This window comes from Phaenicophaeus curvirostris, assembly GCF_032191515.1.
Source record: "Phaenicophaeus curvirostris isolate KB17595 chromosome W unlocalized genomic scaffold, BPBGC_Pcur_1.0 scaffold_34, whole genome shotgun sequence".
NCBI classification, from domain to species: domain Eukaryota; kingdom Metazoa; phylum Chordata; class Aves; order Cuculiformes; family Cuculidae; genus Phaenicophaeus; species Phaenicophaeus curvirostris.
This window is the reverse complement of record NW_027206663.1, coordinates 734,890-751,865: the sequence shown is the minus strand read 5'-3', so window position 1 is coordinate 751,865 and position 16,976 is coordinate 734,890. Positions and strand designations below refer to the sequence as shown.

The 16,976-nt window shown below is 39.2% G+C and overlaps 1 pseudogene; it reads left to right on the top strand.

The window, feature by feature from the left end:
- The first annotated feature begins 3,804 nt into the window (after positions 1-3,804).
- Positions 3,805-16,976, top strand: part of LOC138733801 (ras-related protein Rab-4B-like) — a 34,802-nt pseudogene continuing 21,630 nt past the window's right edge.

Here is a 16,976-nt window from a genome sequence, read left to right as displayed (position 1 = left end):
GGGGAGAGATGTGTTAAATGCAATGGGAATAGACATTGGAATCATGAACGAGTGAAAAATTGGGTACATTTCAAAATTTAGTGGAAGAGCAAATAGATCACGGGCATACAGTCCCATTTAATAGTCCTTGGAACATACCCATATTTGTGATAAAAAAGAAATCTAGAAAATGGCATTTATTACATGACTTTTCTAGACAAACTACAAGAGACCCTAGATAAGCAAGCAGACAATATCACCGCTAGATAAGTGTTGCTTAAACGATCAGCCTAAAAGAATGCAAAGATGGACTTAGTGCATTGTTAATTGCATCATCACCTGTTACAAAGATTGCTTGTTTTACCAGAATTGACTGATGCCGACTTTATGAGAGCGATGCAAGTAATAGCTGGAATGCCTATGCCTCCTGACTTTATATCAAAGGGCACTAGAATCATTCAACTGATTTGTTTTTCAGCAGTTGTACCCCATGAAGAGACAGAGGCTGTGGTTCAACTGACCAGTCCGTGATTCTATCAATACAGAAACTACAAAAGATTACCATAAGTGAAATATTTGTTAGTCAATCGATATAAGCCTTATTAGATAATGCATCTACGTATTTTAAGTGTTGTATATTCCCGGTACCGTGTGTAATTTAAATATCCGTAACATGGAAAAATTTTGGATCCAATAGTAATAACCAACATTGTATGAATGTGTTCGGCTAGCTGAGAAATGAGTGGTCGTGTGAGTGTGTGTGTTTGAAGCGCTTCAAACGTTTGTAAGACTTAAAAATTGGTTTTGATTAACCTTGAAAATATATCTCTGGGACCTTTCAATCTCAAATGTCCACTAAGCCGGCAAACAGGTAAATTTACCTGGGGATCTTTGGAATGAAAGGCTTCAGAAGGAAAAGTTTTAAAATACCTAGTAAAAGGAAAAGTTTTAAAATGCCTAGCAAAACATGCAGCTGTATGTGTGTGAGTGTCCCCCCCCACCCTTCTCCTTCCTTTCTAAATTTTTTTTTCTTTCTTTCAGCTTTGCAGCAGTCTAAAGGAGTTAACAGTGTTATCTTTCCAGGAAAATGTTGTGAGAACACTCTGCATTCCGATGTTGCTCGTCAGCAATTGCTGGGTCCTAGTGCAGACAACCTTTAGGGATAATTGAGACAATAATAGACGAAAATTCAAAAGCTTCATTACAAATTATTGAGTGGATAGTTTACCACATTAACCCCAAAAACCATACTCACTAAATTTGAAATGATTACAATGATAATCACCGAGGGAAGAAAAAGAAGTGTTCAGTTATTAGGCTAAGGCTCAACAATCATTTATATCCCAATGACAAATGAATATGCTAAGTGCTGCATAGCAAATATTTTGAATTTATAAGTAGATCTAATAGATTATCCAGAAAGTATTGACATCCATTTACCAAGTCATGGCATTATTGAACCATCTACTTCTCCATGGAATTCTCCTATATTTGTAGTGAAAAAGAAAATAGGGAAATGGAAATTGTTACAGGATCTTCGGGCAGTAAATAAGACTATGCACCCTATGGGAGCTTTGCAACCTGGACTACCTAGCCCTGTGGCAATACCAGCAGATTATCAAAAAATAATAATTGACTTGAAGGACTGTTTTTATACCATATTGCTAGATCCTGATGACTGCCAAAGAATTGCTTTTAGTGTTCCTTCTATTAATTACAGTGAACCTATGGACCGATATCAATGGAAAGTTTTACCTCAAGGTATGGCTAATAGTCCCATTTTATGTCAGAAATTTGTAAACAAAAGCCTTGAACAAACTAGATTGTGTTTTCCAACATTAATTTGCATTATGGATGATATTTTGCTGGCTGCTGAATCTGTGGAATTACTGACAGCAGCCTATTCTCACATGGAACAACAATTAGAGCGAAATGGGCTGAAGATAGCCCAAGATAAAATACAGCGAACCTTTCCCTTCAAATACCTAGGATTTCAATTGTATCCTAAGTATTTTGCACCACAGAAAATTGCTCTTTCAGTACGACATCTAACAACCTTGAATGATTTCCAAAAACTTTTAGGTGACATTAATTGGACACGGCCGTTTCTGAAACTCACCACTTCAGACCTCAGCCCTTTATTTAAGTTATTGGAAGGAAACCCTGACCCTAATTCCCCTCGTGGCTTGACTGAGGAAGCTTCTCAAGCCTTGACAAAAGTAGAAAAGGCCATGACAGATGCGAGATTAAATTATGCTGACATAAATAAGCCTTGGGAATTAATTATTCTTCCCACTAAATTATCTCCTACAGGAGTATTGTATCAGGATGAAATCCTCTGTTGGATTCATGGCCGTCATGGTCAGAATGTTGTCTTAAAATCGTACCCCCATAAAGTTGCAGAGTGTGTACAACAAGGTCGAAAACTAAGTATAACTTATCTTGGAAAAGAGCCAGTAAAAATAATCTTGCCTTATAAACCTGATCAAATTACATGGTTGCTCAATATGATGGATGACTTTGCCTTATCCCTTGCAAATTTTCCAGGAGAAATATCTAACAAGTACCCATTAAACAAATTACTCAGTTTTGCAACATATCACTCCATTGTTTTTCCCAAAATTGTAAAACAGGCACCTTTACAGGATGCTTTGACTGTATATACCGACGGATCTTCAAATGGTCGTGCTGTACTATTAGCACCGCCTGATCATTTTGTTTGGATTTTACAGGATGTTTCTGCACAAATGGCTGAACTATATGCTGTTTACCAGGCATTATTAAAATATGCGCAACCTTTGAACATTATTACTGATAGTTTGTATATTGTACAGGCTCTGTATCTGCTTGAAACAGTACCGATGATACATTCTAAGGTAACTTTCATTCAACAGCATTTAAGTCTTATACAGTCCCTGTTGCTGCAAAGGGACTGCCCGGTTTTTGTGGGGCACATTCGTAGTCATTCTAATCTGCCTGGTCCTATGGCACAAGGCAATCAATTAGCTGATGATCTGACGAAACCGCAAGTATATAATATATGTAAGGCTAAACAACTCCATGAATTACATCACTTATCTGCCCGTACCTTAAGAAAAATGTGTAATATTACACGAGAACAAGCACGATTGATTGTTAAAGATTGCTCCTCTTGTGCTCCATTACTGCCTGCCCCTCACTACGGCGTTAACCCTAGAGGCTTGTTGCCTAATGATTTATGGCAAATGGACGTTACTCATATTCCAGCTTTTGGGAAACTTTCGTATGTTCATGTCACCATAGACACTTTTTCACATTTTTCCGTTGCATCTGCTCTGTCAGGGGAGAAATTATCGCACGTATGTACACATTTACTTCATTGCTTTAGTGTTATGGGGATTCTGAAAACGATAAAAACTGACAACGGCCCTGCCTACATTAGTCAAGGATTCAAAACCTTTTGTCAACAATTTTCTATTCAACACAAGACAGGCATTCCGTATAACCCGCAAGGACAAGGTATAGTTGAGAAATACAATCACCTTTTAAAAACTCAAATTAATAAACTAAAAAGGGGGACATGGGGAATAAAGGATACCTCATTTTCCTTATTATCACATGCCTTATTTGTTCTGAATTTTTTAACATTGGATGAAGATGGTCAGTCTGCTGCTGACAGACATTGGGATTATAAAAATAACAATAAGCCTGAAATATATTGGAAAGATCCAATGGATGGAAAAATACGTGGTCCTGATCCGGTACTAATCTGGGGCAGAGGGTATGTTTGTGTTTTCCCAACAGATGAAACCTCACCCCGGTGGATTCCGGAACGGTGCGTCTGACATGCCAAAAACAAAAATGGGAAAGCTGCGGAGACGAATGCAAAGACTGTCGTTGAGCAGAGACTGGGAGACGGGGATCCGGCTGTTAGCAATGTTGCTGAGCACCCTATGGCTGATACAACACGGATGTAAGGCAGAAACCTATTGGGCATTTGTCCCCAATCCTCCTGTTATCCATCCAGTCACATGGGAAGAACCAGTGGACATACCTGTATACAATAATCAGACTATATTTATGGGACAATATTCTGATAAACATATTATGGCCTTTTCAGCAAACTTTAACTTTTCTGGAAAAATAGATGGAAATCCAATGTGTTTTCAGACTAATCATACTGAATTATTGTGTGAAGAAGTGATTGTTCAGCATGATTGGGATACTAATGTGTCGGCAGGGATTCATTGGGCTTTAGATTTTTATTATCCAAATCTTACGAATGGAAGTAAAGGTTCTGGAGTACCCCCACCGCATATTCCCCCATCACAGAATCACAGAATAACCAGGTTGGAAGAGACCCACTGGATCATCGAGTCCAACCGTTCCCATGTCAAAATTTACCTCCTCCAAAGATGGATTTTGCACCATCTTGGAGAGTGTGTCACGCTAATGAAACAACATGTTCAAATACATCTCTATGTGACTGGAATATAATTAATAAACAATTGCGGCCAATAAATTTAGTTTCTGGAATATGGACAAAAAATAATCGTACATTCTATTCTAATTTATGGAAGGCTGTTGCCGCCATGGGAAAAGTTAAGGCAAAAAACCTAAATATTACATGGACTCAAATAGGATCGGTATGGGCAATGAGAGAGACACAAAATGTCACTGAGTTTTATATGCGGGCTTGTGTTCCAGAACCTTATGCGTTCTTAAGTGGAATGTTGACCATTATTAATAATACAGTTAATTGTACCAACTGTCAAATTTCCAATTGCATAAACAGCACTAGTGATTCCTTTTTATTGGTAAAACAGCCTGATTATGTATATTTACCTGTCAATCTATCACAAAACTGGTATGCGGATAGAGGATCAGAAATATTAGAAAAGGCAACGCAGCAACTCGTACACGGGCATAAAAGAATGATTGGACTAATAATAGCAGGAATTGCAGCCTTAATTACTGCTATTACTGTAACAACAGTAGCCTCCATTTCTTTGGCCACAAGTATTCAAACAGCCAATGTCAATGAGCTATCAATAAACATATCAAAGGCATTCCAAAATCAAGTCAACTGGGATGAGAAAATTGAACTACGTTTGAATTCGCTTAAAGATACTGTTGATATTATGGGGAGACAATTGCAGATCTTAGCAACTCGAGAATCCCTTTTGTGCCATGCAGAGTATCGTACTATTTGTGTAACTCCAGTGAAATATAATTGCACTGTATTCTCATGGCAGAAAATCCAAAGTCACTTACAAGGCATTTGGGATAATGCCAATACTTCTTTGAACCTGGACGAATTGAGGCAACATATTCAAGATATGTTAAATTCTCATAAGATAGATCTATCTGTAGCTGAACAGACAGAAACTTTTGTCAATGCTTTAAAATCTGCTTTTCCGTCTTTTGAATCTTTCAAACAAGGAATTTTCGGCCTGATAATAATTGCTGTTGTAATCTTGTTGGGACTACTTGTCTGTCCATATGTACTAAGACTTATCATAAAACAATTCCGACAAGTAATAGTAGATTTGAGAAAAATTAAATTGGAACATATTAAGGACAAGCCAATACCACTTTCAATTTAACAAATAAGAAAGGGTGGAATGAGGAGAACTATTAAACATTCTGAGGGCCTGAAAGGGTCAAAAACAGAATTGTGAAAGCCAAAAGCCTGGAGAGCAATATTCTGTCTGGCCTGAAAGGGTCAGGAACAGAATATCATGCCAGCAACAAAAGCTGCTCCTCCTGACAGGGAGGATGTGGACTATCAGGGCTCTTGGCAACACGCTTAGTTTCTCATCATTCCAGGGCCCAAGTTAAATATATTTCAAGAACACCTGCAGGTCTAAGATAAGACCAGCACAAACAGAATAATGTGTGAATCCTTGAACAGACACGTAGTCCCTCACTTGTAGAACTTGCAGAACTTGTATTCTCACGGTAAGAATAGCAGTAATGTAAACAGTGCACTCAGGCTTGGTAGAAACTGACAAGCTCTCCCAGGAGAGTATAAAAACTCTGGTTGAGGAATAAAGAATTGCTACTTGCCACCAGAGCAGTAGTCCGTCTAGTCTCTCTAAGACGTCCCTGTGAGCTGGTCTCCGTCAGCCACCGACTGAGAGGAAGCCGGCAGCAGCTCCTGCTCTGGGGAAGGATGAGGAGGCAGCGGGAGGGTCATGTCCTCAAGGGCAAGTCTGTCTGGGAGGAACCGGCTTGCCAGGACAGCAAGTGGGGAGGCATTTATGGATAACCTTGGTTTTCTGGTTTTTTCCCTCAGTCTGTTGTTTGGGTTTCTGGGGGGGGGGGGGGTGTTGAGTGTGGTTTTTTTCCCCCCCATAGAAGGACTGTATTTTTTGGTTTGCATTCTAATATAACTGATCTTCAGGTGGTTTTGTTTTGCCCTTGGAAAAGCCATGCTATCAAATCATGTTGTATCAGGAGACTCTTGTATTACATACTGCAATGTTTTATTCATACAGTGTGTTTAGGTAGGGTCAGTTAGCTCAGAAATGCGATTGCTTCCCTGCTGTTTGAGCCATACATAAATTACAAGAAAATTCCTTTCAACATGTGCCATTAGTTCCATGTTCATGATGCCATTAAGGAGTTGAGTTTAAAATTTATAAATACGTATTCTTACATATTGTATCCATATCTTACATGTGTCAACTTTGGACAAATGTGGTCCTTATAGCAGCCTTCCAGTACTTAAAGGAGTCCTGCAGGAAAGCTGGGGAAGGGCTCTTTAGCAGGCAGTGCAGGGATAGGATGAGGTGGAATGGTTTTGAGTTGAAAGAAGGGAGATTTAGATTAGATACTAGGAAGAAATTTTTTACTGTGAGGGTGGGGCCAGGTTGCCCAGGGCAGCGGTGGCTGCCCCATCCCTGGAGGTGTTGTTCAAGGTTAGGTTGGATGGGGCTTTGAGCAACCTGATCCCGTGGGAGGTGTCCCTGCCCATGGCAGGGGGTGGAACTGGATGAGCTTCCAACCCAAACCATTCTATGATTCTGTGGTGATTAGTCTGTTAATTGGCAAGATATGTGCTAAGGTACAGCAAACTTCTTTTATTTATGATGTATTTTGTAGATTAAACTCTCGACCAGTACCTTTGAGTTTGAATCTCATTTACTTTTAAGCTATCTTTAAGAAGAACAAAAAAAAATCCATATGAAAATGAGGAGCTACGCTTCCAGTGGAAGAAAAACAGACTGTCTTATCTAAAGGCTTCCATGGGGACTTTTTTACTGTGCTGTATAAACTTTTGCTTGAAGGAAATAGATTGACTAGGAAGCATTTTGCTTCTGTGAAGTGTTCACCAGGATGAATGTAAAATTATCTGAACTATTTTCTTACTGTTTTACTGAGGAAGGAGAAAATAAGTTATTTGATTCTTAGCTAGTTATGAATTACAATAATAAGTAATGAAATACATTAGCTAAGGAACACATAAGTGTTGTAACACGATCCTCCACAAGCCTTTCTGCAGCAGAAATGGAACAGTGTCCACTTCCAAACAGCCTGATGGGAGGTCAGAATAAACAAACACTAAAATATGTTTTATACATAATTTGTTGCTGTAATCTCCTGGTTCTGTTTTGCATAGGCACACTGATAATTTGCTGAGCAGGGATTATGATGAAAGTTTGGCTGCTTTTTTCCTTTCAGCCTTGGAATACTGCAAGAACTTGTTACAAAAATCTGTGAGAGTAATTTCACAGGACGTTTGGCGTTCTCTGAATATGTTATGCTGAGGCAGAGAGAAAGTGATGGAAATATAAAAGGTTAACTGATTGAAAAAGAAATATTAAGAACAAGTAAGGTACTGGAATCATTTAAAGTCTAATACATGAATCCTGGGACCCAGAACTCTTCCGCTCAGGACTTTGATGCAACTAGTGCAACATTCCATATAGCCTGGCTTTAACAAGAACTACAGAACGTAAATAAAAGATTTTTATTTTTTTAAAAAAACAACCTCAAGAGTGTTTTAAAAAGAAAAAATGGCAATATATATAGGGGTGTTTTTTTCCTGTGATTTTTGGGAACAGTGTTCTCACTAATGGAACTTTTGGTTAAATGAGAAGTGTAAGTGTAGTTACACCGAAGTAGGGGGTGGACAAAGGCAGCTGATTTCTGCTACTCTAGAATGTTATGTATATAAGTGGACTCTAGGCAGAATTGTATTTAGTAGAAGTAAGTAATAGACAATATAGCATTCAGCCATGAGCAATATTCCTATCCTTATTCGCAAATAATTAAGTACTGAAAGTTATTAACTGACAGTGAGGCAGTAAAGCAAAATGCATTATGTATGAAACAGGTGATCTTGACAATTGCCATTTCAAAGGATTTGACATAAGAGACTAAAATCATATTTACTTTCATTTTTAAATGAATAAAAATGTGGTTTAAGTTGAAATACATCCAGTGATCACATATGTGGTTTCATGTAACTTCTTATTGTGATATTGCATTCTTTTGCCAGCGGTTCATGGCTGACTTTTCTTTTGTTTTCTTTAGCAGAGATTTAATTTGAGGCATGAACAGATTTCCAAGGAACAAAACTAGAGCAATTTTCACACACAAATAAAATACTAAAAGAAAAATAAATTATGAATCATAACATTAATAGCTTGATTTTTTGTATTGTTTTTGAAAGTTAGTGTCTGAATTTTAGTGATTATATATTTGAATTGGCAGAGCGAATTTGCATTAGCTTGGGAGTTGTAGCCTTCACCAGCTTTATAGAGGGTTTGTGTGTTGTGGGACTTTGTTTTTTTCTCTCAATTTGTTCAGGTGTCTCAGTGTTTCCTTTTAAGAAAATGGAAATAGCCATGCTTATCAGGGAGATCATCTTTTTTTCCAGGATTTCTGTTCTCAACCTTTAACTTTCTCTGTAGCTCTGGTGCAAAACTATTTATTTGATAAATAGCTCTTCTATAAATGAGCTCTTCTATAAACAGCTGGGGTTAATCTCTAGATCAATGCCTCTCGTTCTTGTGGGAGACTTCAATCTTCCAGATATCTGCTGGGAGTACAACAGAGCAGAAAGGAAGCAGTCTAGGAGGTTCCTGGAGTGCGTGGAAGACAACTTCCTTGCACAGTTGGTGAGTGAACCCACAAGGGAAGGTGCCCTCCTGGACCTGCTGTTTGTGAACAGAGAAGGCCTTGTAGGGGATGTGGCAGTAGGTGGACGCCTAGGACTAAGTGACCATGAGATGATAGGGTTTTCTGTTCTAGGACAAGTGAAAAGGGTTGTTAGTAGGGCGGTGGCATTAAATTTCCAGAGGGCAGACTTTGAACTCTTCAGAAGGCTGGTTGGCGAAGTCTCATGGGAGACGGTACTCAAGGGCAAGGGAGCCCATGAGGGCTGGGAGCTCTTCAAAAAGGAAATCCTAGCAGCTCAGGAGAAAGCCATCCCCGTGTTCCGGAAAAAAAGCCGGCAGGGGAGAAAGCCAGCTTGGTTGAACAGAGAGATCTTGAGTGATATCAAGAAGAAGAGAAATGTTTATGGGCTCTGGAAGAGGGGACAGGCCTCTTGGGTGGACTACAGGAGGGAAGTGAGATTGTGTAGAGAAAAAATCAGAAGGGCTAAGGCTCAGCTAGAAATCAGATTGGCAAAGTCTGTGAAAGATAACAAAAAATCTTTCTACAAATATATAAATAATATAAGGAGGACTAGGGAGACCATTCAGTCCCTATTGGATGCAGAAGGAACAACAGTGACAGGGGATGAGGAAAAGGCTGAGGTGCTTAATGCCTTCTTTGCCTCAGTCTTTAGTTGTAAGGAGGGTCGTTCCGTCTGTGTACTAACCCAGGAGCTAGAGGAGCAAAATGAGGCTCCCGTGATCCAAGAGGAGGTGGTCAGAGCCTTGCTAGCCCAACTAGATACCCACAAGTCTATGGGGCCAGGCGGGATTCACCCTAGGGTATTGAAGGAGCTGGCGGATGTGCTGGCCAAACCCCTTTCCATCATCTTCCAACAGTCCTGGAAGACTGGGGAAGTCCCACTGGACTGGAGGCTGGCTGATGTTGTGCCCATCTACAAGAAGGGCCGCAGGGAGGATCCAGGGAACTACAGGCCTGTCAGTCTGACCTCAGTGCCAGGGAAAGTCATGGAGCAGGTGATCTTGAGTGCTATCATGAAGCACATGCAAGAGAACTGGGTGATCAGGCCCAGTCAACATGGGTTCACAAAAGGCAGGTCTTGCCAAACTAACCTGATCGCTTTCTATGACAAAGTGACTCGGCTGCTGGATGAGGGAAAGGCTGTGGATGTGGTCTTCCTGGACTTCAGCAAAGCCTTTGACACAGTTTCTCACAGCGTTCTGCTTGAGAAACTGTCACCCTCTGGCCTGGACAGGCGCACACTCTCCTGGGTGGAAAACTGGTTGGATGGCCGGGCCCAGAGAGTGGTGGTAAATGGTGCAAAATCCAGCTGGAGGCCAGTGACAAGTGGGGTTCCCCAGGGCTCAGTGTTGGGTCCAGCCCTGTTCAATGTCTTTATCAATGACCTGGATGAAGGCATCGAGTGCACCCTTAGCAAGTTTGCAGACAACACTAAGCTGGGTGGAAGTGTCGATCTGCTGGAGGGTAGGGAGGCTCTGCAAAGGGATCTGAACAGGCCGGAATGATGGGCTGAGACCAATGGCATGGGGTTTAACAAGGCCAAATGCCGGGTCCTGCACTTGGGGCACAACAACCCTGTGCAGTGCTACAGACTAGGAGAAGTCTGTCTAGAAAGCTGCCTGGAGGAGAGGGACCTGGGCGTGTTGGTTGACAACCGACTGAACATGAGCCAGCAGTGTGCCCAGGTGGCCAAGAAGGCCAATGGCATCTTGGCTTGTATCAGAAACGGTGTGACCAGCAGGTCCAGGGAGGTTATTCTCCCTCTGTACTCAGCACTGGTGAGACCACTCCTTGAATCCTGGGTTCGTTTCTGGGCCCCTCACCACAAGAAGGATGTTGAGGCTCTGGAGAGAGTCCAGAGAAGAGCAACAAAGCTGGTGAGGGGGCTGGAGAGCAGGTCTTATGAGGAGCGGCTGAGAGAGCTGGGGTTGTTTAGCCTGGAGAAGAGGAGGCTGAGGGGAGACCTCATTGCTCTCTACAACTACCTGAAAGGAGGTTGTGGAGAGGAGGGTGCTGGCGTCTTCTCCCAAGTGACGGGGGACAGGACAAGAGGGAATGGCCTCAAGCTCCGCCAGGGCAGGTTTAGGCTGGACATTAGGAAAAAATTTTTCACAGAAAGGGTCATTGGGCACTGGAACAGGCTGCCCAGGGAGGTGGTTGATTCACCTTCCCTGGAGGTGTTTGAGGGACGGGTGGACGAGGTGCTAAGGGGCATGGTTTAGTGTTTGATAGGAATGGTTGGACTCGATGAACCGGTGGGTCTCTTCCAACCTGGTTATTCTATGATTCTATGATTCTATAATAGCAGGACTTTCTATTTCCTAGTGTTACTGGGATATAAATAAATTTGATGCTGCATATTATTACAGTTTTCTGAAATAAGTTAAAGAACATTTTAAAATATTTGCTGAGTGGTTGCTAGATGCATTTTCCTAAAAATTTATTTTCATTGCTAGTTTTGTAAAAAGGAGACGTCAGCTTTGCTGGACCTAATTTGGAGCAATTAAAAGAAATTACTCTTTAGAACATTTATCAATGTAATTGAGTTCAGTTTGTCCATTAAGCATGCTCGCTACCTGTTGTGTATTTATAGTTCTGTTCTCTGTTCCCCGTACCTTGATAGAAGTTTTAATGAGCACACTTCCTATTAGGGGCAGATTAATATTAGGAATGTAGAATTCTGTTTCAGTTAGAATGTATCAATTTCTTGTTTTCCACACCTTGACTGCTGCTTCATGTGCTTGCAGGAATCTGTCTTTTTGTCATCAACTTTTTAGTTCTTCTAGTGAAGAGTATTTCATAACCCCTGTTATGGAAAACTGAAAAAAAACCCATAAAAAATACCTTGTTTCTAAAGCAGGGTAGACTGAGTCATGAGAGCGTGTACCTGTAAGCAAGTTGCGGCTCACACTTAATTCTTTTGTTGACTTAAATGGGTGTGAGGTGATGTTTTTTCCTGGTGATAAGAATTTCCATTTTCATTTTGTTCATCTCTGGGAAAAAAATCAAATTAAAGAAACCTGATTGAAGTCAGTACCATCATGCTAATAAAAAATAGGTCAAAGAATAAATCAGTCCCTCAGTGGATTTAGAGTAAAATCATACAAGGGAGTGAATTTAAAAGCTTGATAATATAACAAATCGTCTGTTTCTCTTTGAGATAAGTCTTTTACTTTGAATATGATTGTGAAATATGCTATGTAGGGAGTGGATCCTGTGCATAAATATTGATGGCTGCAAAATAGTTTGTGTTTGAAACTTTATAGAGTGGGAAAATGAGTTCAGGTTGTTTGTTATCATTTGTGTTTGGCCTTAAAAAGAATAAGGGAGATTTCTGTCAGGCAGGAGCTTTGTAGTATTTCTTATTGTAATCAAAAAGGGTAAGAAATACTGGTAAAGTCTGTACTTCTTAAAAAAAATGTTAACTGCCATCTAAACCAGCCAGTTCTTAAATGAAACATGGTAAAGGTGGTGGCAAGGGTAGACATGGCTGCATTCAGCTGTTAGTGACTTAGAGCAAAAAAACTCAACCAAAACACCCAACGTTAAAAGTGCGCTTTACCAGAAAAGAACCTACCTAACAGCCCAGCAGCTGAATATCTGCAGGATGAAGTTGAAATCCATATCAACATGATTCAGAAATTCAAAACCTCTGGCGTATAGCATAGAATGCTTAATTATCAATGACCAATTTAGAGGGACGCTTTGTGAACTGGATTAGCTGCAAATAGGTCACTTCTTAGCTAAAAAACATTATAATCATGCTGTTGACTGACAAATAGAGCCCATGTCATGAGGATCTTTTGCTTTGAGAAATACTGTTTTAACACAGGGATTTAAATGCTCCTATTTAAGGAGTCTACGGTGGATTAGCTGCAAATGAAAGGCATATTATATTGAAAAAGTGTGGTAGACTAGATCAATCTGTCCATGTAGTTAAAGTAGGTTTAGGAATATGAAGCTAATAATGGGAGTGATATTTTCAGGATTTCTTCTTTTATTATGATTTCAATATTTGGATATTCAATGTAATATTCCTAAATTTTTAAAATAGTCTATGATACTTTTTTCTTAAAATTTGATGTAGCAGTTAAAAAATGTTGCCGCTGATTATTTATTGCTGCTGTAAATCAAATCTGAACCCAAGTATCAAGAAATAGTGTTGTTTTTTTAGCTGGAGTGGACACCTGTACCCTTTACTGCATGTACTCCTCTTCTGTCATCCTCTTAAGTAAGAAATAGGGGTTGAATGCTGTAATAAACTACAGGAGTTCTGACTCGAGTGGGACCAGGTAGAGCCTTGTCTATGAAGAACAGATTTAGATTATACCTTCACGTCATTCTCCATTAGGTAGTTACAAGTTTTTATATTCTGTCTACTTTTCAAGGTATGATTTGACAGCTGCGAAATTAAGAGAATAATGAACAATGGTAATATTTAAATTATGCCATTACTATTTATTATATTGGACAAAAAGCATTTCAGTGCATAGATACTCAGGTGAAAGAGATACTCAGATTGGTCTTTTTCCCCTTCTCCCCTCCATCCTGTCTGTCTGGGCTATTTGCCTTACATTATTCAGACATTGATGCGTTCATTTGAAAGATGGAAAAAGATGGACTTTGTAAGCTTGATGTTACTTTCTTTTTAAAAAGTGTATTTGTTGTTACTTCTTTTTCTTCCATTTAAAAAGTGTTAGTGTTGGAGCTCAAGAAAGGTCCTTTAGGGTTGGGCTACTCTATTTAGCTTTCTGTAGGATTTTTTCTTTTTTTGCCTCTAAACTCTGGTCATCTGTAAAGCCTGTGTCCACACACTGTACTGTTACTGCCTTTCTTCCCGGTTCCTTTCTTTTTTCCTTTTTTATTTTTTATCTTGTCTGTGTCTTGTAGTTCATCTTAACTTCTTCCACCATCTGTTACCATTGACATGCTCTCATTTGATGATTTCTCTTGATGTCCTGTTTTGACTGACTGCCGATTCCATTCGTGTTTCTTTAGCCTTTCCATTCGCTTTTGGATTTGTATTTATACTGGTTTCCCATTTTGTGGTATGTATTTATGATATGTAGACAAATATGAGAGACTCATTAAATATTGTATGTCATTAGAAATACTCCAATTTTCTAAATGTCTTTCAGGATGATGCTTGGATGCTAGAAAGTACCTCATGCTCTTTTTCTTTGCATTGCTGTTGCCATAGCATTCCTATCAGTGCTATGGCAGAAATCATAGAATCATAGAATCATAGAACAACCAGGTTGGAAGAGACCCACCGGATCATCGAGTCCAACCATTCCTATCAAACACTAAACCATGCCCCTCAGCACCTCGTCCACCCGTGCCTTAAACACCTCCAGGGAAGGTGACTCAACCACCTCCCTGGGAAGCCTGTTCCAGTGCCCAATGACCCTTTCTGTGAAGAATTTTTTCCTAATGTCCAGCCTAAACCTGCCCTGGCGGAGCTTGAGGCCATTCCCTCTTGTCCTGTCCCCTGTCACTTGGGAGAAGAGGCCAGCACCCTCCTCTCCACAACCTCCTTTCAGGTAGTTGTAGAGAGCAATGAGGTCTCCCCTCAGCCTCCTCTTCTCCAGGCTAAACAACCCCAGCTCTCTCAGCCGCTCCTCGTAAATGCTCCTCGTAAATGGCAGGCAACATACAACTATGACTATATAAATAGGATGCTTTAAGAACAACACTTTCCCCATGGCATAAGATGTTCCACTGTATATCTAAGCAGAAAATTTGAGACGTGTTGGGGTTTTTTTTGCCCTTAAAGGTCTACAGCTCTGGAACAGTTTTTAAACGTTCAAAACAGCTCCTGGAATTGTTTAGAAAGACAGGTGAAGACCATTTAAAAATAGTGTATTCTGCAGACATTCAATAATTGTAATTCATTGTTGGTTGCTTTTCTGCTTCGAGACCAAAGAATTTTCTGTAAAAACTCATAATGCTACCTATTGTGTGTGTGTACCCTTTCGTAGTTCAGGAAAACCTACAGCAATAAAAGATGTTACAAAAAGTCATGTTAACATTTATCTAACATGGTTTATAACAATTATGTTCTATTATTTTCATGTTTTAATGTCTTTTCTTTAATATGGCACAGAAACATTTTTAATAGAATGGTTCAAACTTCATTTCATTTAAAAAAAGTAAATGAAAATATGCATAGTAATGAAATAATAAGCAGTTCTGCCCTCCAGGTTTCCTGAAAAACCTCTCTGAGTCCCGCTGTTATTATTTTATAATCCCTAGAAACTACATTGCAGTTATAACTGGAGTTATAGGAATTCTTATCAGTTATTTTTAATATAAGTTATATACTGGTACTATCGCAACTTTCAGAATTGATTTGGGAAAGTTTTTCACGGAGTCTTTAGACAATTCAATTTGTGTACTCATCCTTAAATTGCTTTGTAAAATGTGAATTGTTAAATGTAAATTGTAAATTGTTAAATTTGTAAAATGTAAATTGTTACCCATACATTTTTATAGGTGTTTTGCATAAAAACAATGTAAATGTATTTATTTTAATAGCAGTGGATAAAAAAAAGGTCTTTTCCTGAAATAAGAGCTTTCTGCAGGTTGAATGCACTTTGACTATTATTTCAGTGGGGTGACAATTGCTGGAGATTATTTACAGAAGTATAAGACAATAAATAAAATCATAATAATGAAACTAATATACTTGTACAGTATCACCACAGTTCTTTCATTAAACTCATGCTGCTATCATAGTATTACCATTAATGATAATCAGAATCTGCTGTTGACTTCCATATTTACATATTTAGAGTTTAATATTGTAATAGACTTATTAAATGACTGTTTATGGTAGACTGATTCATGGCTGCTTGGTGTTCTGCCTTCCATTGAGTTACCAAAGCACTGCAAATAAGTCAGCGAGTGATTAAAATACCACAGGTAATGCAGTAACTATTCCATGTGAACTGCACATCCAGTTCTCACCTGTGTCAGCTGTCTCATTCAAGTTAATTAAATAACTCCAGTGATCAATGCCTTTTTTCATAAGCGAAGACTTGCAGGATAGGATTTTTATTTCATGTTGCTCCTTTTGTGTAATTACAAAGCCAGAAAATGCTTTACAGATCATGCTGAGGTGGAAAGATACACCTCGCAACATTCTAGTTGGAACGTTCTTTATCTTTTACTTACTCCCAGTCAAGAGAAGATTGCAGAGTTCAAACGGAATAGCAATATTAAGCATTCCTAACGTGTTTCAATCCAAAGTCTAGTGTTTTAATTTAAATTACCCTAAAAGTGGCACTGCTGAAAGGCAGTAACTAACAGGTGAAGACCATTACTGGCTTCAGTAATTTCTACAACTGCTGCAGCTTATCTGCAGGAGTAAATCAATCTATGCTATGACAGGGAGAGTAAAATCAGAGAAGGCAGGAAAAATGACATTGCACAATGAAAAGAATGTAGATGAGTCAGTACAGTATATTTGAAACAGATGCTAAGCTGGTAGGAGCTAAAACTTAATTATCTAAAAGAATCATTTTAGATGGGACTCTTATACATCAACATTACAGAAATGCTATCCCAGATTATCCTAAATTCTGGAAAGGAACATTCTGGAAAGGAAGATTAGGGAAAGCAGCATATTCTGTACATGGACTTCAATAGTGTGTTTTAGTTCTCAGCTCTAGGTACACAGATACCCAACTATATGTACGTATAAGTCATCCAATTCTACTTTATCTTTCTCGAGGCTGTTAATAATCTTAAGAGGAGAGTATATTGTTATTCAGAAAATAGGTTGAAAAGTACAAAAACTTCTTTTCTTCAGCCCAGAACAACTCTGTATCTCATTTTAAAGGTTTTGGTGTATCAGAGTACTTAGC